Raw genomic sequence first — 27840 nt, 5'->3', positions numbered from 1 at the left:
CAAGCCTTTGGCATTTCCTCAAATTTCCAAAGAAATTGCGAAACGAACGACAAGAGACAAGGGTATGTTCGAGTTTAAATCATCCATTTATCGTCGAGCTTGTAATTACTAGCAGCATAAACAGCAGCAGCGTCCCTATAGCATTTCCCAACGCCCCGTGTCCTTGTTCCGATATTATGCAATTCAGCGCAATTAAATGTTTTCACTTATAGGAGAAGAGCACTCGTGTCAGGCACATCGAAAACTTGTTGGTGTTGTCGTCTGACCCCTTTTTGCATCCGCTGCGTGCCTCTTATCCTTGAAAGTTCTTTGCACAGTAGGTACTTACCATTGTGTCCATCAGCCTTAAAGTTCGTTCAAGAATCGTTTTGACTTTCGGAGGAGTAAACACACGCTATTGTTTCACCACTTCATTCTCCGTAGAGCCAAACTGCCTTTAGCTTTATGGTTCACTATTGTTGGAAGTCGCAAACGTCTTCTAGAAAAAAATAGAGGAAATTTAAACTTTCGCTAAACATTCCTTCCCGATTCCGGCAACTTGTTCTGTCTTTTCTCATTTCAATATCATCACTCGTGAAGCACCGGGCGGAGAGCAAAATGAAAACTATAAACAAAGCGATGCCTTTTTATCTGACTCCTCTCATCATTCTCTCGCATGTTTTGCAATTTTCCACTTTTCCCTATGGCGACGTGCAACCCCCTATTATCACCACCCAAAACGAACATAGTTTAGCGCGGTTGGAGCGCTAACACGTACACAGCTATAGCTTGGCACTCCCCTGCTGTTCTGCTGACACTCTCGCCTGCACACACCACGAGCCGCTCGGGTAGGTACTTGGGACGCAATAACGGCGGATGTGCGTTGTTAAACATTTTTTCGGGAAATGCGATAATCATGCGTTCCAAAATACAATAATTACAGTTTTGTTTTCGATATTATCGAATTATCATAGGTATATACATTAGGGTGGGACAAAAATAGAATTCCCCTCCGAGCAACTTTTTGGGTTCTAGAACAACTGTGTAAATTCTTAGCTTGATCAGTGAAACTATATTTTTGCGCCCACTGTTTAAAGTTTACATGGGATTTTGTATTTTGAAATCGACTTTTACAAAATAATTCATCCAAGAAACGCCCAGTGCTTCATAAAAATAAATCGATGTGAAATTTTTATAGGAAATTTATCAAGGAAGCAACGTTTTGAAAACCACCCTCTCTAAAATAAAGATATTAGTTATAATCAGCCTAACTATAAAATAAAGGTAGGAAATATAAGTGCAATATTAATTAATTTTAAAATTACAATAAAACCAAAGTATCGCGAAATTACTAACAAATTCTTATTGAATACATTACAATCATTTAAATAAATGAAACGTGTTTACAAAACTTACATATAAAAAAATGATCAAAGAATTGCTCAAATCATTTTAAAATATTATTCTTTTCAATTACTGGCGATGAACCATTTTTTTAAATTCTCTATCTAAACGTTCAATGAAACATAATTTACCTTTAACATCATCCAACCCATTTTGTTTATAAACAATAACGTTTATCAACAACTATATGTTTTGGAAAATGGCAAGACTAGCTTATAAAACTTATTATTGAGACTATTAAATTTCATATAAGCACTAGTATATGTAAGTATTATTCGTAGAACTGAAGTAATTCCAATTTGTCTGACTGGATCCCTATGGAGCAGTGCTGCCGAGGACATAACATGAAATTTTGATATGTCTATGATGACTCGGATTATTATTGACAAGTGATAAACCCTACCAATTTAGATTGTCTTCGACTACCTTTTCCATACAATTTGATTATTGTAAACATTGTAGGAGGATTGTATTGATCATCGAATGCTAAATTTTAAGCAGCTTGTAGCACTGCGAAAGAAGGACCTATCTTAGTTAAAACAGGTTTTTCATGCTCATTAATCCCCAATGTTTTGATAAAAATTTGTTTTGGAGCTTTATATGCGACAGGGAAAAAGTCGGACATTAATGGGTTAATGTATATTATATAAATATTAATTTTCCATATTTCAGTATCACCACGTTCACTTTTTTCATGCCTTTGGAGTAAAATAAATAACTCGGTGCTATAGAGATTTTTACTTTTCAGTGACGCAGTAGGTATAGGTTGTAGATTTCATCAAATGCAACCCAAAATAATGAATGAAAACTGCTATATACCCTCAAAATCCTGATTAATACGAACAAAAATTAGTATGTTTCGGGACATTCGCCACTAAAAATTTAAAATGATTTAATTCAGCATCTAACGACCTGTTTATCTCCCAATTCGGTTGAAAAATGGTGAAGTAATTTTTTTTCCAAATTAGATACTTGTTTGCATGAACCTTAAGGAGTTAGTGAGGCATTGTCACGCACTATGGGATTCCATAATTTTATCTTCCGTTGTTTTTCCTAATCCTAACTTTAAAGTTTACACACATACTTTCCAATGTATACGTAATCAAGCTAAAAAATCGATTTTTTGAAAATTTTATATGAAACCATCCCCTTAAAAGTTCATATGAGCACGTGTCTAGCACATAGCATACCGTTGAAAAGGTCATTTTTGCTTCGTTCCACAATACTCGAAAAATTTAAAATCGGTTGAAAAATGACCGCGTAACTAATTTTTTGGACCCGAAAAATAGTTTTTTTTGCAATAAATCAAGATTTTGAGGGTATATTAATTTGATCAAACATGGGTTTGTAGTGTATTTTACTGGATTACAAGTACATTCGTGTACTTTTTCTTGTAGCATCGTTTAATAACATGGTGCTAAAAAATAAAAATAAATGAATGTACTTTTAAAGTGATATAGTAAAGGTTGTAGTTCTGGTCAAATACAACACAAAACCATGTTTGATCAATTTAATGTACCCTCAAAATCTTGATTTATATCAAAAAACGATTTTTTGGAATTTTTAATTTTTTGAGTGTTTTGAAAAGAAGAAGAAATGACCTTTTCAACGATATGCTATGTTATATCGTTTTGTTAAAAGTACTATGCGGTTTTGGGGCAACAATTTGAAAATTATCATTATTTTGCTATTTTTTCATTGCAATATGAAAATTGCTCAATATTTTTATTAGAAAGCGTCTTTGTTTTAATAAAAATTTAATGAGAACATTTACTTCCATATTCAACTACCTATTTTTTGATCAAATCGTTTGAAAAATGGCAGAGATGTTGTTTATAGATAGGAAGATATAATTATAGCATCTTATAGTGCGAGACAATACTTCACTAACCCATTAATAGCTCATGCGAGCAGGTTTCTAATTTGGAAAAAAATTGCTAACTCAGCCATTTTTCAACGGATTTTGATCAAAAATAGGCCATTGGACGCAAAATTAAATGCTCTCGTCAAATTTTTATTAAAACAAGGACGTTTCCAAATAAACATGCTGAGCAATTTTTATATCTTTCATGAAAAAAATAGCAAAATAATGGTGACTTTCATATTGTTGTCCCCAAAACCGCATAGTACTTTTAACAAAAGAACATAACATAACATCGCAAAGTAAATTTCTTCTTTCCAAAACACTCAAAAAATTTAAAATCGGATGAAAAATTTTCACGCAAAAATTTCTTTAATACCGAAAGTTTCGAAAAATCGTTTTTTTATAAATCAAGATTTTGAGGGTATGCAACATTTTTCATACATTGTTTTGTGGTGAATTTGATGCGATCTACAACCTATACTAGGTCTCTAGAAAAGTACAAAATCACTGTAGCACCGTGTAATTCATTATGATACAAGAGTCGACAAGTTTCTGGACGGCCTATAAAAATATACAATTCCCATATGGATTTTTGTCGAAAAGGAGTTATCTGTTGGATTGTATTCTGTATCAACACTGAATCACAATACACAAATAAGATTACCAGGTTAGTTAAGAAAATATCGGAATAAATCCCAAAAGATGGTTGTCCCATCCATAAGGCTCAATGCAAATGTAAATCTTGAACAGCGTTTTTCTCGGATTGCTGTTTTTCAATGTGAAACTCTTGTGCTTTAATGAGCAGTGTAATATTTGTATGCTAGTAACAAAAGTAACCCCACAGAAAAAAAGTCTGGCACCGTTAAATCCGGAGAACGAGAAGGCCATTCCAAATCACCATTTTTTGAGACAACGCCCCCTGGGAATTTGCTCTATAAGAACTTGATTGTAGCGGCTGCGGTGTGGCAATGTGCCCCGTCTTGCCGAAAATAGAAGTAGCGGTAGCGTGCGCCGTCGATTGACTTTCCCTCTTTGAAAAAAAAAATTACCGCTACAACAGCTTCATTGGAACGTTGCGGGCGCTGTCGAATAGGAATCTAGGCAGTTGATACAGACCCGTACTCAACGAAATTCTTCACCAAATTTCGAATTGTGTTGTTTGTAAGTGCCGAATGTCTGCCATATTTTTTACGAAAAGCGCGCACAGTTTTCACTATTGAACGATCGTTTTCAATATAAAGTGTACAATTCCAGCGCATTCATTTGGTGTAAATCGCCTCATAGCTAAAATGATACTAAATGACATTTCAGAATTGTGTTTATCTGTCGAAATTGGCTGTAAAATGGCGGAGTTATTCAATGTTGAAATAGGATACATCCAGATGGCGCACTCTGTATATATACTCCCAAATGACCTTAGGTGAAATGGTGGTCAAGATGCGGATAATCCGGATTATAATTGAATGTATTTTAGTTTTCCATGATTCTCTTGGACTTTCAGTTTCCAACCTTCATGGACGCGCATCTTTCTCAATTGTGCACAGCCAGCAAGTGCGTGCTTGCCCCGAAGGTGGCATCCTCCTCCAGGTTTTCTGCTGATCATAGCTTTAGCTGGTTACTCTTTCGTCATTCCGCACTACAAGCCCAGCTCTCTGCAGTCTGCCGTGTTTTATCAGCCTTCCAATATCAGTATGGTTGTATACTTGATACCGTTGGGGGTTCATGCGTCTGCACCATTCTCCATTTTCTACTGTGCTGCCGAGTATTCAACGCAGAATTCTTCTCCCAAACAAATGGAGCACTCGATAGCCTACTTCCATCAACATCCATGCCTCATGGCCGTACACAGCAACAAGGAGTATCGATTTGAATAGAGCAAGTTTTCGCGCATCCTCAGAGTGCCACGTTTTCTACCAGTTACCATGTACTTTGTCTTGTCAGAGTTTATAGTCAGTCCGATTCTTGCAGCTTTCCTTTTAAAAGGCTACAATGTCTCTTCCAATGCAATCAACCCCAATGATGTCGATGTTGATCGCAAAGCCAAGAAGCATGTGAGATCTCGTAATGATGTTTCCGTTCCTTTGCACATCAGATCTTCGTATCGCTTGGTTTTATCCCATCCTGCCTCTTACGAATCAGCTTAATCAGTTTTGTCGGGAAAACATGCTCAACCGTTACCTGCAACAGTTAATTTCTTTTTACTGAATCGTATGCCGCCTTGAAATCCATAAACAGATGGTGCGTCCGCAGGTTATATTCCGGAATATATCCAGAATTTGTCTATGGGTAAACATTTCGTTCGTCGTTGATCGTGCTTCTCGAAACACGCTTTAATATTCGCTGTCAAAGCATTCAGTCAACAGGCGCAGTCTACTCAACAGAACACGAGAGACTATCTTGTAGACGGCATTGAGGATCGTTATTATCTTCGAGTTTGTATCCCTTCTTGAAGATAGGACATATGAGGCCATTCCGAAGGCATTTTTTCTTCCACGCAGATCATCTCGATCACGGAGTGGTTTGCTTCTCACAGCCGGTCACTTTTTAGACTTTTAGAAGTACATCCGGGATCGTTTTTAAGCTCTCAGATAACCGTCTAGAAATCATTGAAATCATTGAACAAAAAATGCTGGTTTGTTTACCCATTGCTAATTGCCGGGTCCACTTCGGTAGAATAACGTACGCTACCGCACGAAACTGACCTTCTATAGAACACTTATTAGACCAGTTGTCCAACCGACTATGCTGGACCATCGTACCCGCAATTTAACAGGAAAGGAAACCTTTCCAATGGAATGAAAAGATTGAAAATACAAAGTATACTTTTTGAGTTAGAGACATTTAAAGACACTACTTTCTAACAGTTGAGATCTGATAGTTTATGTAAAACGATTTTTCCCCATATAAGATGCTCTACTAGGGGCAGATCACTTGTGATGCATTTTTAAAAATCAGCGAAATTAAATGCATTTCTTTCCATCAAAATAGAAATTCGTAATGCATTTTGCGTTGCGTGCAATGTATTTTGCGTTGCGTGTAAGACATCAAAACCCTAAAAAACAGCCCTACATTCAACAAAACACCGAACAAAGTGATTTAGCTTAGGACGATTGTTAAGTAATCTTTTCTGCGAGGGAGTGCAAAGTTGATGCAAAAATGGAAATTAAATGATTTTTTTCTAAGTTGATGCAAATTTGTTATACATTCCTAGAGTGATCTGCCCCCAGATGCGCTATCACCTCTTGAGAGATTCTTAGTCGTGCACCCAACACCTTGTATATGATAGAGATCCCTGGTATAATCCCAGCAAATTAGTCTTCATACTCCCACTGCGTTCGGAAACTCATCTCAGTTGAATCTTTTGAGACTGAGCAATATGTATATAGTTTTGTTCGATCGCATCCGTCGCCCCAATCCCCTACCATTTTAATCGTCAACAGACGCCAACATAATTTAAACTCAAGCGTTTTGCCCGGAATAGAAAGTTCATGAGTATAAAATGCCGCCCTCTGATTTTGCCGCTCGGGGCGGTTGCCCCCTTCGCCCCTCCTTAGCGCCGCCACTGCATTGGACAGGTAGTCCCTTGATCTTACTTATCTTCTAGCAATGACATTACGTTGAAATGTAGCCACAGTCAGGTTAAAATCAAACAACGTAACCACTTCGTGGAAGTTAGCTGTTCGTCAATTGTTTTACTGGATTCCTTGGAAAGGAAATCTCTTCGACGTAGAATTCTTTGTAGCGCATACAGCTTTAATTTAGACAAAAGGTGTGACAAATCAATTTCACCCAGAAGTATCTTTGCGGCGAAAACGACCTGTGCAAAAAATCTTCGGTTTCCAGCATATCTAGTCCCACAAGTCAGCAGAGATTTTCATACGGTGGCAGATTTACTAGGTCCCGTCATGAGAGACTGCGAAGAGCTCTTATCACACACAAATCTTCTTTGGATAACTTGCATCCCGGTTATCCAAGTAAAATGAACAGGACGCCAAACCACAACACTCGATTTCAAAATAGATCTCTCTAAGGCACAATATAGCGATCCAAGCACAGTGGATCCTTGAATTCATCACAACTCTTTAAGATGAAACCTAGTCCTCGATTCGGTTAAGAAATGACCTCGTCAAAATGTATCCGAAAAGCGAGTGCCGAATCTAACATAATACCCAGATCGCGCATATAATCTACTCGTTCCACTTTCTGAACAAAAATGCTGTTGCATATTTATTTCATTCAACTTCAATATCATAACCGTACGCTCGCACCTTACGCTTAATTCCACTTATTAGGTTCTGTACAACATCTGGTTGCAGCTTCTTCTGTACGGGAACCAACTTTCTCTGTCTTCCTTGGGATGCTTCCGTTGTGCCTGCTTCTTAATAGCCCAGTATTTTTCGATGGGCCTTAGTTCCGGTGTATTGGGGAGATTCCTGTCCTTAGGTACGAAAGTGACCCCGTTGGCTTCGTACTACTCCAGGATAACATTTGAATAGTGGCAGGAAGCTAGAACCGGCCAGAAGATTGTAGGGCCCTCGTGTTGCTTCAATAGAGGAAGCAGACGCCTCTGTAGACACTCCTTGAGGTAGATCTTCCCGTTTACAGTCCCGGTAGTCACGAACGGCGCACTGCGTTTGCCACATGAGCAGATCACTTGCTAAATAATGAATTCATTGGCAAACTTTAAAAGTTTCTGCTTCCTTATTTCCTCCTGAACATCATCCATGACGAGACAATGAGGCTTCGTCAGCATCGGAATGTACAGTTTCCGGGCCCGTGATTTTCCCATCGTCTTTTGCCGTTCGTCACCATTTGGAGCCTTCTGCACTTTGTACGTATGCAGTCCCTCTCGGCCCTTGGCTTTTTGAACGAAAGACAGATGGACAGATTCAACTTTTTGGCTGCATCCCTGACCGAAGCATTGGGATTCCGCTTAAACGCTTTCACTAAACGCTTGTGATCCTGATCACTAATAGATCATCCATTCTAACTGCATTTCTCCTACCGTTCGATGCTCAGAGATTGGTAGTAACGTTTAATCACACAATTCACCGTTGACTGCACGATTCCTAGTTGTTTTCCAATATCCCGATGAGAGAGTTGAGGATTTTTCAGTTGCTTGCGGAAAATCAATTCGCGACATTGCTTGTCGCGTGACGCTATTTTTTTTCTAATTTTCGAAAAACTGACAGCGATAAAAATACAGTGTAAACAATGCACTCTAAACTTTTCTACCCAAATTTTCAAGAGAAAATACCCAAAGGATTATTTTTCATGGCGTTTTTCCGTAACGTAATTTGATGTGGGGCACACTTTAGAACTAATATTTTAAAAAGTATGTAAATGCCTTCCGGTTAAGAATAAAAGTTTGCTCGTAATTTGTTCTAGTGTAGCATTGACAGCACTCGGGAACCTATTAACGGTTTAGATGAAAACAGGAATAGAGTTACATTAAAACGTGATAAAACATGACAACACAGTGAAGATTAATTTAAGGAGGCGTCTGGTGTAAAGTGCTCAAATCGAAAGTTGTTTTGTGTTAACGATTTCGAAGGCACGGCAACAATGGATCTTTTGTGTAATGTTAAGATTTATTTATATATTCATTGCGTAGGAAAAAAATATTTTCAGTAACGCAGAGCCACACATACGAGCGTACCAAGTGCAGATGTCCAACCATTTCCACGTCGACGGACGCCGCGGCGAACACGATAATTCTTGATAAAATTGTGTGATACGTGAAATTCAATAAGATTTGTAAATTTTAGATTTGTAGTTACTCGATGAACCAAATAAAAAAGAAAAAAGTTCATGTTTCGGAAAATGGCTTTATGAAAACCGAAAAATCTCACATTTAACTTTAAAACTCGCTCACTTTTCTTTAAAATAATAGGCAGGCTACACATATTGTGCATTCTCAAAAAAAAAAAAAAATCAAGTCAACCCTTGATTAGTTTTTGAGTTATGGTATCCACCAATTCGAAAAACGCGGTTTCGAGAAAAACGCTAATTAAGGGTGTCCCACATCAAATTGCATCACGGAAAAAACTAAAATAACCCATTGGGTAATTTCCCTTGAAAATTTGGGTAGAAGTAGTTTAGAGTGTGTTGTTTACACTGTATTTTTATCGCTGTAAATTTTTCGAAAATTGTTGCCGATATATTAAAATTTGCGTGTGTTACAGCAAATACACGCGAGGATGCATGGTTGTTTGAAACAAAAGAAGTTCAGCGTGGTCACCGAGATTGCGGGAGACTATTCTAGAGGTTCAATACTAACAATTAAGTGGATAAAAAAGAAGTCGATTTTTTTGCCCACTACACCAGACGCTCTCCTCAAGCCGAAAACGCGGAAACAACCATGAACAAACATCTTGTGTTTTGTAATTTTATTCAATTTCCCTTCGGTAACGCATTTGTAACGCTTTTATTATTGGGGATATTTGCTCATGTTTTATGAACTTCAGTCACGGTTTCCGTCATGTCATTACCAAATCGATTCTCTGTACGTGAACTAGTTTATAAACATTATTAATAAAGCCAAAGGTGAAGTCGCGATTTTATTCATAGATCTAGGAACATTATTTAGAGTCCGACTATACGACTATTTTTTACATCTTGAACATTGGTTTGCATGATTGTGAATTAGTTCACAAAATCAAAACATATTTTCTCGTGAACCATTTCTATGAACTATTTCAAAACTCCTAATATGTTTCGTGAATTCTTTCAATGATCTTCAATTAGTTCATGATTCCTAGTATATTAGTCAGGATTTAATATCCGTACTCGCGAAACATTCACAAAATCATAAAATATTATTCATGAATACGTGAACTAATTCATGACTCCTATCGAATTAGTAGCGACCCACCATTCGTGCTCGTGAAATAGTTCACAAAATCATGAAATCTTATTAATGGAAACGAGATTTTTTTCACGATTTCTAGTATGAGTCATGCTTAACCATGCGCGCGTGTAATACAATGTGTCCCACATTTATATGGTCGGTGTTAAGTCAGACCGGACTAAGTCGCAAAACATCAAAAAATGAGATAATAATAGCACTGGATAAAGAAAATCGTCAGCTATAATCGACTGTTGCCAAATATGAAATATGTAACAATAAACAAGAATTGTGGCAAAAATTAATTTCCATATGTCATAATGTAAAACATGCTGCGATTCAAACTTTAAACTCATTTTTCTCGAAATCAATATTTTGTCACTTAGTCCGGTCTGACTTAACCATGGTCACTTTATTTTTTCAGGATAACTTTTTTCTATTCAAACAAACTGTACCAAATTTTTAGAATTTGTTTTGAATCTTAATCAATGATGTTTTTCGAAATTTGGAGGCCCTTGTGCATTTTTGTCGATTGTTATGGCAGATTAAGTGAAAAAGTAGTATCCTACATTTATACGTTCACTAATAAAAGATGCTGTTTTCCCAAAAAGATGCTTTATTCATGTAATAATCAATACTACATTTAGTAGTCTATCGAGTTCGCATCATTTTTGAACACAAGTTTCATTCGCTTTGAGGATTTTCTATATTCCTTGGTCTGAACTTGTCTAAGAATTAATTGATAGCTTTCATGAACTCTCTGCTACTGACGAATATTGTTTCGCGTTGTCATACACATCGCGAAGCTTTATACCCTAAATATTTTCAATCACGTTAAGGTTCAAGAAACATTTTTTGAGCATGGATAAGAATTGAACGCTTGGTAGTATGCGTTGGAGAAATTGTGTTCAACTTTGCCACCGGTTTATAAATATAAAACCTTTTCAAAACTCTAAAAGAAGAACATCAGTCGATTCATAAGATTACCACGATTCAAATTATGCAAAGCAGTTGGTTGTAAACAATTAATTAAACGTAATGGTGCTATTGAAAAAGTGGCTGTGATTTTTTGTCACACGATCACACAATCACACTGATCTGCCCAAGTAACCATAAGCATTAAGCCTCTGCACAATATTGGCATTATATCTACATATAAAGCAGTCTTAAAGAGCCGATAAGCCATATATGTTGATATAATGCTATTATTATGCTAGAAAAGACGAAATATAGTGCTAATACTGTGCAGAAATTGACAGCTCGTTTGTGCAGTACTAATGCTATTATATAGCACCAGTGCACAAATGTCATGCTATTAGAAAGGTTGAATTGACTGTCATTTTTTGCAATATATGGTTTTGCAACGACTTTTTATGTTTCCTTTTTTGTATGATAAACAAAAAAGAAAAATATAACTATCCTGTTGGGTACAGTAATTGGCTTCCTTCTAATGCATTGTAATTGATATCCTATTCGGGATTTCGATCTCACACGATATGAATAATCTTTTATGAAAATTAAGTTTAGTATGTCTCGAACAGAGGTACCTTGCCTCGTCCCTCATGGCAAGTGCGCAGTTTTTGCTGTCTAGGCTACATTGCACATGTTCGAATGAAATTAAATATGCTGAAAATAAACTTCAGGAGAAGTTGCATAACGAATAAACCACAGCATTATAACAGCTTTATATCGGCTTTATATTTGCTATATAGTGGCACTAAATGCACATGTAAAGCATACATGCTTTACAGATCCTTGAAGCATGTACGCTAGACTGGACACTATATATTTTTAAAGTTATTAACTAAAAAAGTAGCATGACTTCAAAACAAGTGGATTTTATTATTAATCATAGCAACCCTGTTTGAATAGCTCCATCATCATACAAGAGTAAACTAGACCTGCCACCCACCGTATGGCAGATGCAGCTATTCAAACTGGGATGCTACGATTAATAATAAAATCCACTTGTTTTGAAGTCATGCTACTTCTTTAGTTAATAACTTTTCTCAGCGAATTTTCACAAACTAACAATGTTCCACGAATGTGTTCAGTAGAAAAATACCTTTAGAAATATATAGTGTTCTCATGAAGTGATTGATGAGATGATTTTTTAAGAATTTATTTTCAATTTTAACCGATTTTCCATACTAATTTCCATATAAACTTTGAAATTTTTGGAGGGTACGTAGACACAACCGATCAGTACCAAAAGTTACACAATTACTAAGGGCCAAAAAAGGTATCAGTAGAGCCTGGTAGAGCTAAAAGTCAAAAATTGAACCAGTCTACTACGCGTTATATCAGTTTTACATACGTATACAGAGCAAGCGATAATGCTATATTTTGGCTGTGCATGTATGCATTAATGATGCTAATATTAAGCTTTATTGCATTGTAAATGCTATAATGGTGTTTCGTTGCAACGTTAGTGCAAATGTATAGCCAATATTTTGCAGTGGCTTAATGCTGCCTGGGAATAGCACTATATTTCGCCTTTTCTGGTATAATAATGGCATTATATCAGGACATATATCTTAGCAGCTCTTTAAGACTGATTTATATGTAGATCTAATGCAGATATATTAGCTACGTTATAATGCTTATTGGTTACTTGGGTCTGGCATGCCACACAACTGCGTAATGAAAAAGCCACCGCTACTTTTTCAAAAGCACCCTTCAGCTTAATCAATTGTTTTTCCACCAACTATTTTGCATAATTTGAATCGTGTTAATCTAATGTATCAACTGATGTTATTCTTTTAGATTTTTGAAAAGGTTTTATATGAATAAATTGGTGGCAAAGCTGAACAACATTTTTCCTACTCATACTACCAAGCGTTCAATTCTTACACATGCTTAAAAACGGTTTCTTGAGCCTTAAGGCCCGGAGAAATCTGTATTTGAATGACCTAACTGAATTATTATTTGAATAAAGCGTTTTTCTCCGAGTGAACGTATAAATGTAGGACACCACGTTGTTCACTTGAACTGCCATAACAGAAGTATAATATGCACTAGGGCACCTAAGTTTCAAGAATCATCGTTGATTAAGTATTGAAGCAAACCCAACCCAGAAAATTTGGTGCAGTTTCTTTGGTTGGAAAATAAGTTATGCTGAAAAATAGGGTGAACGTATAAATGTAGGACACCACTTTTTTCCATAAAACGCACCAGAGCATCCAAATTTGGAGGAACATCGTTGTTTAAGCTTCAAAGTAAACTTAGAATATTTGGTGCTTTTTGCATAGAAATTTTTTTCGGAAAAATATGGAAAACGCATAAATGTGGGATACCCCTTTTTCACTTAAACTGCTATAACAAACGAACAAAACGAACCGATTCGAGTGTGTATCTTCGTCGCGAGCGGTTGACTCTTGTAGAGCTCCCTTCGCATTGGTTAATTTTCATCATTTTCGGCACAGTTTACTGCCTTCCGGTTATAGAAAGTGTGAATAACGGTGCAATTTAACGATAATACAAAGTGAAGTGGCTTATAAAAGCATTTTTCGACAGATTTTCGACTGATGCGAGTGGTGACAGTTTGTGAAAATCTAATTCCGGCAAATGAAAAAAAAATCTTTGCCTCACATTACGGGCCGTCGATTCCCGATGCAAGGACAATAAAAGTGCACAGAAAACATCTAGAAACGCAGTGTACATTCTAAAAAAAAGTGAAAAATGGTTTTTCTGAAAAAAATTCGATCCGAAAAGTGAAAAAAAACGGCGATAAGAAAAATTGTTTAGGGTTTGTTTTACCAACGGGGAAACTGATCCACAGAGCATTCAATGGGCTTAGGGAAAACACATGGCCTTATTTGAGTGGAATGATGACTTCAATCATGTATAAGGTTTGAGAATTGACAATTCGCGAGAGGGATCGGGGACCGGTTGGCAATTACCTTCAGTTATGTCTGCACGAAGAATAAGTGTCTTTCTATCATGTTCGTTGGTTAGCGTTCAATTCTATCTCATGCCCCCATGCGACTCTGGGTCTATTGATGACGTTTGGTCCTAGGACAGGCGACGACAGGGTGCTGTCGGCCTTCTGCTGGTGGTGGCAGAGTGAGGGGGTGCGAGCGGATCTGGCCGGGAAGACAATGCCGTAAAGATGAATGGTTGTTCGGGGGTTGGCTCCAATGGGACTTTGATTTGACTGGTGTCGATGATCGCGGGTCGATGCGTACTGAGGGTTCGCCGCATCTGTTTTGGTGAATCTAATTTCAAATTCCGTTATTGGTAACAGGCCCGTGCATCGGGTTAACAATCCTCTGTATTTCCCTTCAATGTACGATATAATCGTTCGTATACGTGTATTTCACAAGCAATCCAGTGTGGAGGATGGGAAATACTTTAGTTGATTTATATCATCTCGAGCTATCATAACTCTTTGTCTATATAACGTGTTATCACTCGGTAGTTTGCAACCCAAAAATATATCGTAGAAAACGAATAGCGAAATTAGTCTAAATAATGTCACAATAAATAGTGATCCGGCCCATTACGCAGATAAGATTAGCTTTTCTAGGCAATACTCCCAAGCTGGGCTGTCTGTTGTTGGAATTGCTTTTGTTTGGTAAACGTGGGATATACTCGGTTGCCGGCTGCCCAGAGTTTGGAAAGAACCAAAAACTAAACAAGATCTTCTTTTTCGAGCGATCGTGTTCTCGAAGACTAACTAAATTAGTACCTAACGGGCTATGCTTTGCAGGTCGCATCGCTTGCTTGGAGCGAATCCTAGACCCTATTCCCTTCCAAACCACTAACTCCGCGACACCTATGGAGTCTGATGAACCTCCTGTATAAGATTCCGCATTTCATTCAAACGATCGCCGGGTGAAATCAGCACCGACACGATAGAAACCACGAACAAATTCGTTGCGTGATTGAATATTATTAAAAATATAGGGAGTGCTCTTTATAGCCGGCTATCCGGAGTTCAAGTTGCTTATTTTGCTAATCGTATTAATACAACAAATGATAAATTTCCCAAACTCTCGGCAGCCGGCTGCCCAGAGCAATTATTACATGATAACGCTATTGGCACATTTACTAACACTTTCCCCTTCCCGTGATACATGTGCAGATGCAGAGGATTCCTGGGTTTCTAGTAGCAACATGTATCGGACTAACATTCCTTCCTTTCCCAGAAGATCTGCATTCGGACGTGGCCGGCGTCGGTATTGATCAGCATGCAGGGATCAGAATAGATTGTACAATGTGGCTCATCGTGTTATTACCAAGCATGTTGTTCCAAGGAACCTTTTGCAACCTAATTTGGTTCTGGTCAATAACGGAATAGCAACTACGGGCGATCTCTTATGCTTATGCTTATGTTTATAACAAACGAACAAAACGAACCGGGGTTTTCAAATATCGAGTAACATCTTTGATTAATCTTTAAAAAAATCCTAAAAATTTGGTGTTTATTTGAATAGAAAAAAAGTTATCCTTAAAAAATAATGTTTCAATGAAGGGCTCAGTGGAGGAACGGCCCAAGTCAAAAAATATCAAAAGTGGGTTAATCACAAATTATAGTATGTTATTATGTAATGAATGCAATGACACCGAATTCTAGCCAAAAAACTTCATTTGAAGGTATTTATTTGAATAAAAATATTGTTTAGCATTCGAAAAAATCTTCAAAAATTCAATAACATACAATAATTTGTGATTAAACCACTTTTGATAATTTTTGACTTGGGCCGTACTTGCAGTGAGCCTTTCAAATATGGGATACACTGTAGTTCACAAAATCATAAAATATTGTCCGTGTAGGGATGACCGAGACCGGTTAAGCTACGGTTTGGCCGAGTGTCTTATGAAAAGGCTATTGCGTCGTAGCGACATCTATAGTGATTTTGGTGGGGTATTAGGTCGTCCATATACCGACGTAATTTCAGGTGTTTTGGTGTTGTCGTTTGCACGTTTGGGAAAATGGTATTCGAAAATGTATAAATGGTATAACGGTTTCCAGTGTAGCGTTACTTTTGTTTGTGTAAATCGTGATAGTTCTCGATATTATGCATTGAGGTAGGTTGGCCGAATTTTGTGCGGGGCTGGTTGGCCGAGTTATAAATTTAGCATAAAGCAATGTGCACATTAATATTCGTAAAATGCTAACCTTTTTCTGGGCGAATTTGGATAGTATGGTAATATTGATGATTATAAGAAAAATATGCATGAGAAATAAGTAATGAAAATAAAATAAAATTTAAGTTCACTATAGCTGCCGAAACTAAACCTAAAAAATTTAAAAAGACTGAAAAGTAATGGGTGGAGTTTTTTTGTACCTACATATAACAAAATGATAATTTTTCACTAATAAACGTTTCTCGTTGATGCATTTGATCCATTTCACTTATTTTACCAAACCGCCGATTTTTCGCTCATCATTTGATTGCTAATAACTTTTCACTGATTCTTTTATGAATGAAAAAATCACATGTGTGCCCAAGGATTGTATCTTCATGATAGAGCGAAATGTTTATCAAAAATTCGAACCAGAATGAGTACAGAAATACCAAAAGCAAAACTCGGCCAACCAGCCCCGGTCTCTCCTATTCTAACTGGTTCATGATTCCTAGTATAACAATAACGACTGACCATTTGTGTTCATGAATTAGTTCACAAAATCATGAAATATTGTTCACATATTTGTGAAATGGTCCATGATTCCTAGTACATGATCCACGATATATCTTGAGTGTTTGTGATATTTAGAAGATATTCATAATCATTTTCAATTTCATGCAACTCTGCACAACCTCATGAAATTTTGACGTGAACTATTTCATATAATCTATGATATTTCATGAAATATCTGGTTATGTCCAGCTACCAGCGACTAGTAATAGGTGCGAAAAGCAGACAGAAAAAAAACTATTCTGTATCGATTGTGTTGGCTATTTTCGGTAAATTTAAGACTCGGAGAAATGAAAGCAATAAAATCGAAAGACGAATAGGTATTCTAGAGCGAATCAATTATAAACTTAGAACGGAAAACTAGGACTAGGTAGGCTCATATGAGCATGATCGAAAGGTAGGAGTTTGGTGTTCCACCCAAGCCTACCACATGGTCAGTGATAGAGTATAACTCATCATCATGTTTTACCACCGATGTTGCCGGATTTTTAACATCACCGCGGTTCCACGTCTTGTCTCTTACCTCCCTTAGAGTTCAACTTAAAACAAAAAAAAATGTTAGTCCTTTTCCGAACCCATCGCACATCCACCGTTTTTGCGATTACCTTGCACCGCTCTCGTGATGCGCCACACAATCACACAGTGTGAAATTTATCACGCTACGTTCTCCTATTCTTCTTCACTACTAACAATTGTGACACCAACTGGACATTTGACGACGGCGACGCTCGTCCTATCTAGCACCATTAAATTGTCACTTGCAGTCGTGTCGTAACACTGCCCAATCACACATTGCATCCAATGATTTCAGCTGGTGAACGTTTTCTAGCACTACACGCCCCTCTTTTCCAATGAATGTTTTTCACGGTCCCCTATTTATCAGCAAATAACAACAAATGCAGCCGTACTACTGCTATCTATTTTTCACTTTGTTCTTGACTGTCGGTGATGGAAAATTAACACTTTCGATCGTGATTTGTTTTCCGCACACCTCACTAGCCAACAGAGGAAAAACTCTTACATACCAGCACTGGAAAATATGAGCAAACAAACGATCTCACACACGCAGAGAGAAGCAGCGATTTGCAGTTTGTTGTTCTTTCCCTGCCTGAGGGTATTCTGGCTTCTGGTTACTGGCTACTAGGATATGACACGAATTTTCCACCGCGCGGCCAAACTGATGCGTTGACTTGTGATAGCACTACACGAGTGCGTCAAATATATTGTATGTCTTGCCACTGGGAACGAAGAGAGAAAACTGAAAATCCGTGTCCCTCTGTCGACTTGCGAAACTCTGCTGCCGCGTGCTGAAGGCCGAACCGTGACTAGACTCGACGCCAAACTCAAACATTACTCATTGCTGAATTGCGGTCCGTGCGGAAAAAGTGGTTGAAGAGATTTTCTTCTACGCTCGCTCTTCTCGCGGTCCTTTTTGCCGACTCTCACTCTCACTTTTCACCGCCACACAACTGCTTGGTGGGAGACTGGGATGGGTTTTCCTCGACATCGAGGGGTGCACGCATACAGTATCAGTGGTGGCGGTGGTAGGTGAGTTTGTTATTAGAATGGCTCATCTTTTGGGGTTGATGTTTTTATCAATAATACGTTAATAAGTGAATTCGGAATTGATGGACATGATCTAATAAGTCGGTGGCTGGAACACTTTCATAAATTTAGAAACAAAATGTAATTCACACAGTACATGTATGTATTTGTATATATTTAACGATTTGAGGTTAATTTGTGATAGTAGATCGGAAACATCATATTCAGCCAGAAGAAGCTTAGATACTAAGGTAGCTTTCGACGCATGTCTACGATCTTCTAAAAGAGTGTGCAGTCCTAGTAATCGACAACGGTCTTCGTATGGTGGCAAGTTCAGCGGACATTCTAAGGCAATGGGTGTAACGCATATCTTATGAATCTGCGCTGGGCGCCTTCAAATTTTTGGTTCCAAGTTGCATGGTAGGGGCACCAGACGACGTTTGCGAATTCCAGCTGTGAGCGCACCAGTGAACAATATAACGCTTTGAAGCACAAATGATCCCGGAATTCGTTGGATATTTTGAACATAAAACCTAGTAGACGATTTGATTTGTCAATTATCGCTGATGGCCTTTCATCTAGGATGACGCCCAAATCTTTTACATGGTCAACGTGTTGTAGCTGAGTTCCTGCAATGTTGTAGTTGAAAGTAAACATGTTTCTCAATCGATGAAAGCGGATAACAAAGCATTTAGCAACACTAATGTCGTTTTTGCTTGAAGCGAAACTGAGTCAGTTTCCTACCCCAACTGCTGTCAAAATGTATGAACTGACAACGGTTGGGGTTAGATCCTGACTCAGTTTCGGGGTCAAGCGAAAACGCCATAAAAACCATCATCCACGAGATACTGTAGGTATCCACGAGATACTGTAGCTCACGGCAATCGGCTTCTTACTTTTTAACTAGAAATATTTTCAAATCGTCGGTGAAGAATTGTTTCCCTCCACGCATTAAGACGAAAACCACATCATTCACGAACAGTTAAAACAGTATCGGGCCAAACTTACTACCTTAAAAGTGTTTTTTCGCTCCTGACAAGTTTTTGAAGAAATAAACTTTCTGTTCGCTGTTCTTCAACAACGCAGCTGAAGAGAAGATACGGCCACATGCGTCCATTCGCAAGCGGCCCAACGTCAAGAAGTCTCCTCGAAACTGGCAATCTCGTAACTGGTTCATTCCTACGTTCATTTCATTCCGGCTACAGATATTGTTGAACCAGACAAGGTCATTCATTCCGGAGTGTTCAACGTTGAAATAAATGTTTGAAACGATGACTGGCCCGATGGGTGTTCTCTACCTAGGCAACATAGGTAACTTCATCGTACATCTATTCGTCCAAGTGGAATTCCGTGATGTCCTCAGATTGTTATGTGACGCGTTGTTGTGCTCATCGGGTTAACTGGGTGGATCTCCTGGGCTCGATTGAATGCAATATCGGTTACGACTGGAATCCAGAAAATCATGAGTATTCTGTGTGTGAGGGTCCCCATCACGAGAGATGCAGATGACAGCATTCTAGATGATCCTGTTACACGTGAGTCAGATTTATTGGCCGTTTTCTAAAAGATCATTTTTGAGATTCGTTGGTGTATGCGTATGGGATCTTCGAGATTGTCAATTACTCAATCTTAGAAGTTTCATAGGGTTCAGTTGTCTGGTTCTTGTTGATTGATATGATATAGATTTTAATGATTCCTAGCCCATTTGAAATAGGCAAATTAAGAGCGAGTAAAGGCGCTGTAACCTAGGCTTATTGGCCAGGGCAACGTGTAAATACCTCGGTCCCACCTCAAAGGACCAAAGGAGTGACATAATCCTTTTTAGCCAAGTCACTCCGAACGATTTATTATATCCCCTTTAAGCTGAAACGGTCGGTACGGTTGTCCTCGTTTCTTCCTACATTAAAATCCAAATCAATTCGTGAATTAAATTATTCATTAAATGAATAATTTAATTGCCGTCTAATTTTGAAACATCTTCAAACCCAACTCTGCACAGTAGGCCTGGCCGTTTTAATATTTGCGACATATGGAAATATGCTTCAAATATTAATATTGACAAGAAAAACACTACAGAAAACTGCAGTGTTTTCCAGGATGCTTTTCAATACTGGCTGTGTAAGGGTTAGAATAGAATAGAATAGCGGACCCAACGTACTACCTTGAGGTACTCCAGAATAGTTGGAAAAGGACTCAGATACATTGTTACCAATTTGAACAACGACTTCGCGGTGAACAACGTATGATCGAAGCCAACGGCAGAGTCGGGCAGTGCATCCAAGTTTATCAAGCTTCGTTAACCCATCCATGCCTAACTTTTTTCTAGTGTATTTAGAGTTTCAAAACTATTTTTTCTTTAAAACGGTGGGGTCAAGGAACTCCAAAAACCAATTTTCATAAAGGTAGGTGCTTTCCTTGCAGTGCTAGAAGCTGTTCAATTTTTACCTTCTAATGCTCACTGCAATTTTCCTAGAATATTTACAATAGTCCAACTGCGTGGAAAACGTAGCCAAAAATAGTCTAAATTGATAAGTTTTATCAGTTTTCACTAATATTGCAACATAAAGAAGTTATATGAAAAATTCATTTTCCGTCGTCAACGTAAACGGTCCCTGGCAGCACTGCCTCTTCGGAGTTCAATCAGACTAATTGCAATAACTTCAGTTCTAGAGCTGATCCTTGTAACCGTTAATACTCAAATGAAAGCCAATAGTCACATTTATTAGCCTTACTTGTTTTTGTGAGCAAATCTTGCCTCAATCAAAAGTTATAGCTGTTTAAAAACCTTGTTGTCCACAAACAACATGGGCATGAATGGGTTAAAAGTATCGTCATGGTTAACGGTGTCGAATGCAGCCTTGAGATCTGTGTAGATCGTGTCCACCTGCAGTTGTTTAGACATTTGTTCTGTACAGAAGAATGTGAAGGAGACCAGCTTCTTCTCCGCCGATCGACCGGGAGAGAAACCGTGCTGACAAGAGCCATTCGAAAACTTTCGAATTAACTCGCAATGAAGTTACTCCACGATAATTTTCGATGTTACATTTGTCACCTTTTTTGTACACCCTAAACATCACCGAACACTTTCAATCATCTAGAAATTTTTGCTGCTGAAGTGTGTAACCCGAGACAGTTGGAGCCGGAGCCTAAATCAATATTTAGCGGATGGCTTCTGCGCCACTCCCGAAGGAGACTATTCGTCTTGTTCGGTTTGCCCAGCTATTGAAACCCCTCCTACGGGCGGGTACTATTTGTTTCTGAGTTCTAGCTCCAGAATGGTCCAACTGGACTCAGGTACCTTGATTACTGGTTTGAAAACATTCGCTAGGAATCAAAGTCAGTACACAAAAAGCCTCAGACCGGTATAGTTGATTAGCTCCAACTCTTTTTATCATCACGGGCAAAGATCTTCTCAAACACACGGTCCCCAATCGTGGCCGATTTGGGAAAGGTGGAGTCGAATGGGAAAGGAGTCAACTCTGCTCGTTACAAAATGGAAACGACCGAAATTTGTGAAACTACCTACACTAGAAAATACCAAAAAATAGTTTACTGTAAAAAACTGTTTAATCACTTCAACTCATGTTCGCTTTCGAAAAAAAAATTCACATTTCGGGTCTCGAATCCAGGCCTTCCAACTTGCTAGCTAATTTCCGTGCAGCGCGCTAACCAACATGGTCACCGCCTATCCTGTCTCTCTCCCTTCCCAAAGCATATCAAAAATCTAACTACATAACGTGGTGTTGTTCATCCGAAAATGAGTGCCTACGGTGCGTGCATTTACAGTCGGCGTGTTTGCATGTAATACAGCGATTTCATCGCTGACCTAGGATTGTAACGGGGCGGGAAAAATAAAACCGCCGAACAAAAAAGAACTGATAATCGGGTTTCGATCCCGGGCTTTTTGAGCTAGTCACGAAAATGCTGTCACTTAGCTCACTGAACCGGAATTTGCGGGTGTAAATACAATTGATTATGCGCATAGCAAAATGAAAATGGGTACTCACACTACCATGGTTTTACGTGGGTCGCTCGAAGATCCAGTCCGCTGGAGATGCTGATCAGGTTGCCACAAACGATTTGCCCGGTCGTTTGCTGGCAGAATCTGACCTGATGGAGGTCACTGCATAACTTTTTCCCACGTGGGTTGATTGTCGATGCCCAGCAACTGGACGTATGCTGGCAACGACGCTGCTCCCTAGCCAGCGCGAGTTTGACGGTCGTCGCTCGTCCGGACGGTTCACCGGGAATTTTGTAGCTAAATGACGGGGTCAGAAGCTGTTGGTGGATGATGATCGGTGTGACGGGATGCTGCAGCTTCAAACCTGCACGAAAAACACGCATCCAACGACAAGTTGGAATTAAAGCACGCACTGCACTGGCCACCATTTGCACCGTACATTAATTCGGGAATACCGACTTTAAAATACTGCTTCGATATGCGGGAAGCCACTTAACTTGTGCGAGTTAGAACTGGGAAGGGAAAAAATAATTTATGACAAAACTGATGTAGATAATCTCACGACTTTAATCTTTTACCTACAACACCACACCGAGGCGCGAGAAAAAACTAAACCACTCCTGCCTCTTCCACGATCCAGAACAAAGTGAAAGATCAGATCTTTGGAGTCCTCAGTTCAAATCATGAGGCATATCTTCGTGACCGGAACTGCGCAATCGTTCACGAAATTACGCAAGTTTCCCCGAAGCCTTTTTGTATACGGCTTCAACTCCTTTTAAATATCCCCAGACCTCGATCTTCTACCACCAAACCCCGGGTGCTGCCGAATGGCTTTCAAAACCCGGAGACAAATAGTTTCCCCTCCACTATAGCTTATTCTGTGGTAAAAGGTCGCAGAAAGGGTTATCTCAAAAGTGGGGCGACGCCTGCGTCGCGACCACCCGCCAAAAGTAACTCGGCTCCAACCACGACTGGATCCGGTGGGTGCTCAACCACTCATCTGACAGTTCATTCGAAGGAACTCCAACCAACCACTCACTCTCATTCACATTTCGGGAGAAATTACAGAAGCTTTTATCTATGCCGAGCGGACCAATTATTCGAGGTGCCGCTCAATATTTACATTCATATCGTAATACTACAAGTGACATATTGAAATGGTGCCAGTGGGATCGCTAAAATATCGGAACATTTTTTCAGAACAGCAGAAGGCATAGCACTTAATCCTGGAGCAAGCAAAGAGTTAGTTTTCCGAGTTTCAAAGAGAACCGATTGTTCTGAAATTGTGGATACATCCATGTCCACAGCATCAACGGGAACATCACGAGCCGCATTTTCGAGCTCGATTGCAGATGGCACATCAGTAGTGGAAACACTCGAGAAGTAACTGGCAAATAGTAAGCATTTTACCGCAGTTGTAGTAGCTATTTCGTCATTGTAACACATCTTTGATGTAAGGCCAGTTTCCTTTCTTTTCGTGTTAACGAAAGACCAAAAACCTTTCGGATTTCTTCCTTCGGATGTGCTTTGCTGGATGCGGTTCAAATATCCTTTGTTTATTATAACTGCGGTACTCGTTACTGGCTATTGTGAAGAAGCGCTTGAGAAAAGGACATTGTCGATTTGTGTATGCACGAAGAGCTTTGGCACGAGTATGTTTTAGAATCCGAAGCCTCGCGTTAGACCAAGGAGGCTTCCTAGGAGGTTGACATTTAGGCACGGATGTCTCAACACAATCAAGCAGTAGTCGGTTGCAAATGTCAACGGCAGCTTCTACATCCACATGATCATGTAGTACACTCCAGTCGATTAGCAGCAGGGAGCCGCGCAATGTAGCTAGATCAGTTTTTCGAAAATTACGACGATCAATGACTAAAGCTTCTTCGTATTGTGGGGTGCTACTGGTAGAAATTGTTATTTCTAAAGTACACTAGAAGCTTCACTCACAGAACACTCAGGCAGAGCAATCCCATACACGAAGACGAGATCAAGAACACGAGATTGGTGGTTGGAGATCGTGCTTACTTGATTTAGTCCGTGGAAAGCCATCCCGTCCAGTAGTAAACGGCTGGCAGAAGCAGTTGTCGAGGATGATGGGCTAGGGTAAGCGTACTCGAGCAAATACTCATGGGTTCAAAGCAGGAGCGGATCCAGAAAAAAATTTCGGAGGGGGTCCGAAATTTCGATTTTGAAATGTTCATTGTACAATACGTAATATGTAATAGCCTCATTTAATTAAAATCAGTTATGGTGGTCGAATCTGGTTTGGAATGATTTGGAGTTTAGACCGAATTCAAAATATAAACTATTTTAAAAAATTTCAAGAAGTTAAAAAATTTCGGGGGGGGGGGGGGGGTTCCGGACACCCAAGACCCTCCCCCTGGATCCGCCACTGGTTCAAACACCACATAGACCCTTCAAAAAGCCTTAAACATGGTCCGTGCCAAAATTCACAACCATCAAGACACCATAAAATAGCAAACAACGTGGTCACTACAATCAGGTCAGAGATACCAGCATTTATTGCTTTGAAAACCGAGGGAATTGTAAAGTTCAATTTAGGCAAGCTAAGATCTTTGTGTTTCGTCTAGGGAATAAGGCATGAGTTCTTCCTTATTTTATTCACTAGATACAGAACTGTACTCCAGGATGCAAATCTAACATTCTTGTTCATATTGCTTCAAGAAAGTTCACATCCATATCAAAAAATAAAATTTATAGTGGGTTGAAATAAAAACTGCACTGGCTAAGGCAATATAATTGATTCGTTCTATAAAATCTTGATGGACCAAGCTACAATAGATCACAATATTAGTCGCATTCAACAATGTACTCAATAAGGAAAGCTAACACGACATAGAACTACTTATTTTAAAGAAAATTTGTTGGAAATTGTGAAAGCACTGTCTCTCATGATTTTTATTATGAATTAGAAGTCTCAAAATACGATTAAAGACTTATCTACCTAACCAGTTAGCCTAAATTCTCGTTGCACTTAATCCATGGCCATGCGTTGCTAGTTACCTACTCAAGGCTATAAGGCTTAAAAACTTTTGTTTATTGCAGTCCTATTCCCTTAACCAAGAACCAATCGGAACACTTTGAAGAATTAACTTTGGTTATATGAAATCGTCATTAAATTTTTTGGGTAATTCTTCTACAAAACTTCATGATGATTTCTATAGAAAACAAGCTCTAACCTCTACCCTCCATCAAGAGCCTGCATTTGCCAGATCCCCCGGGGTTGCGGGAGGGGGGTGTTATTCTCATTCATTTCGCTTGATTCCAGACCTAGCTGGTCATAATAGTTCGCTTATTTCATCTACGCCACATCACTTCTACTGCTGCGCACTCCTATTCATCGGCATGATATTGTTCCTCTTTGTGCTGACCTGTCTGAAGGTTTGTCACGAGCGGTGCTATTCGGCCTAGTCCCCGGATGTAGAGCTAGTCTACCTCGGCGGAGAGTTCACCGATGAAAGAATGTCTCCCGAAACCGTTAACGCCCGCGCTGCTTCGATGTTGCTCGTTAGACTTTCGAAGTCTGTTCAGTGTTTCCGAGTGGAGGATCACTTCCGGTTCACTCGTGCCCCAACGACTCAAGCCGGTGATTCGTTACGGACTACTCGGAATAGTCCCCGACGGTGGATCTTTCCTGCTCCGACGAAGAGCTCCCCGATGGTGGAAGATCTTCCCAAACCAATGCTACCCGAACAGATGTCAGAGTCGGTCCTACGATTCTGAGTGGAGTCCCTGTTCCAATTCAGTTAACAGACGCCCGACTAGCATTTGTCATTGCTACTTCTACTCAAACTATTCCTCGGCGGCGGACCTAGCCTATTCCGATGAAAAAATTTTCCGATGTCGAAAGTTCACTAGATACCGTTACCTCGATGCTGGTCAGTCAGATGCCGATTCTGATCGCGATCTACTCGAACCATTCCCCGGTGGTGGTCCCAGCTTATTTCGATGAAGAAATTTTCCGATGTCAAAAGTTCGCTAGAAACCGTTACCTCGATGCTGATCGGTCGGATGCAGATTCCGGATGGAGGACAACTTCCGGTTCTAAGGTGCCCCGACGATACGTGACGCTCAGTCTAGTCCCCGGCAGTTGATCTAGCCTACTCCGGTATCGCTTGCAGGTCTCCTATATCTCTCTTCTTCTCTGACTTGTCAAGCATCAACGTCAGTACAACGATTCCGGTTGAAGTGTGACTTCCAGATCTTCTCGCCATCTTTGTTGGAAGGCTGACATGATCTGTTTCTGTTCTGCTCACCTCGTCCCATTTTTCTTTGTCCGTACACATTCTTTGAACAATGTTGTTCATGTTGGCGTTGTTTTCATTTCGTTTCGCTCGTGCTCGAATTGTGAACATTTGAAAACCACGTGCTCAGGCATTTCCTCTGCATTAACATACACGATGGAAACGGCGATCTTGCGTGATCGAACCTGTTCAGACACTTCTTGAAACAACCATGACCAGACCAGAACTGCGTCATGTGAAAGTTCACTTCGCCGTGCGCTCTGGTCGCTCTCATAGACAGGCACAGAGTTAGTCGATGGGTCCATCTATCGTTTACAGCGTTATCCCACTGATGTTGCGACTTGCATAAAGTATCAGCTCGGTCACGTTTACGGACTCCTCTCGTGCCTCGATCCCCATAACACTCACTATCTTCTACGAGTAGATCGTTCCAGCTATCACGTAGACTGCCTCTGACGAGATAGTTCGATAGGCGCTGGACACCCGCATGGACGTCAACCTGAACATAATGTTCAGCCGAGATCGGCTCCTCTTCGTCTGCAGTGCCGTCACCCATGCAGGTCCTGCATGTAGTCGCGACATTCTCTCCCTGCGTGTATGTTGTAAGTCTGTTAAGGATTACTATTTCAAGCACCTTCCCGACTGTAACCAATAGTCATATCGGCCTGTATGCTAAAGGATCTCCAGGGGCTTGTCTGGTTTCGGTAACAACACAAACTTTTGTCGCTTCCAGTTGTCGGGGAAGTTACCATCGTCGATACATTTTTGCAATGCGGGCCTAAACGTATTTGGGCTCGGATTGCTGTTTTCAGATCCACCTTCAGGATTAAGGTCTGGTCTAGGGGCCTTCTTGGTTTCAAGGCTACTCGAGTTTCTCCTTCTTGGTTTTCAAGGTTACTTGAGCCTCTACTTCGTGGTCATACTGAGCCCTCTACGGTGTGGGCAGCCAGGCCATCGGTTCATGCTGTGGAAATAGTGCTTCTACGATGACTCTTATCCTCTCCTGGCACATATCCGGTGGTACTGTCGGTCCTTTTATCTTCGCCATGATAACTTTAAAAGCGTTGCCCTACGGATTTCAATTGGCGTTGCTTGAGCTTGATTTACATATTAAATGCGGTTTCCGCCGCCTTAAACGCTTTCGATGTCTTAGTGCGCTCTCTGTATTTTCCTCCGTGCTCGGTGCCACTTTGCACAGGTGAGCAATCGTCTGTTTTCATCAGAAGGCTGCACTACGACTGTACATTGGTTTACGCTGGTTGCATCGCACGCTCTTACCGTTATCACTTCATCAGCACTGAAGTACAGGTTATTGCACTCAAGCCTCAAC

At 39.7% G+C, this 27840-nt stretch overlaps 1 protein-coding gene across 4 annotated transcripts in view; it reads right to left on the bottom strand.

Annotated features, from left to right (window-relative positions):
• LOC131684176 (WSCD family member AAEL009094) overlaps positions 1–18055 on the bottom strand; it is a 158099-nt gene extending 140044 nt beyond the window's left edge. The window contains exons 1-2 of one of the 4 annotated variants that reach the window (XM_058966821.1): positions 17765–18055; positions 329–478 (exon numbers count right to left, since the gene is read on the bottom strand). The gene's annotated coding sequence lies outside the window, so the exon portion shown is untranslated. Of the gene's footprint in view, positions 1–328; positions 479–17344; positions 17363–17429; positions 17626–17764 lie in introns of those variants that run through there. The other 3 variants (XM_058966824.1, XM_058966823.1, XM_058966825.1) reach the window with 3 other exon arrangements.
• Positions 18056–27840: the final 9785 nt, after the last annotated feature.

The sequence above is a fragment of the Topomyia yanbarensis genome, chromosome 2 (genome assembly GCF_030247195.1).
Source record: "Topomyia yanbarensis strain Yona2022 chromosome 2, ASM3024719v1, whole genome shotgun sequence".
NCBI classification, from domain to species: Eukaryota; Metazoa; Arthropoda; class Insecta; order Diptera; family Culicidae; genus Topomyia; species Topomyia yanbarensis.
This window is presented reverse-complemented; position numbering and strand designations above follow the sequence as displayed.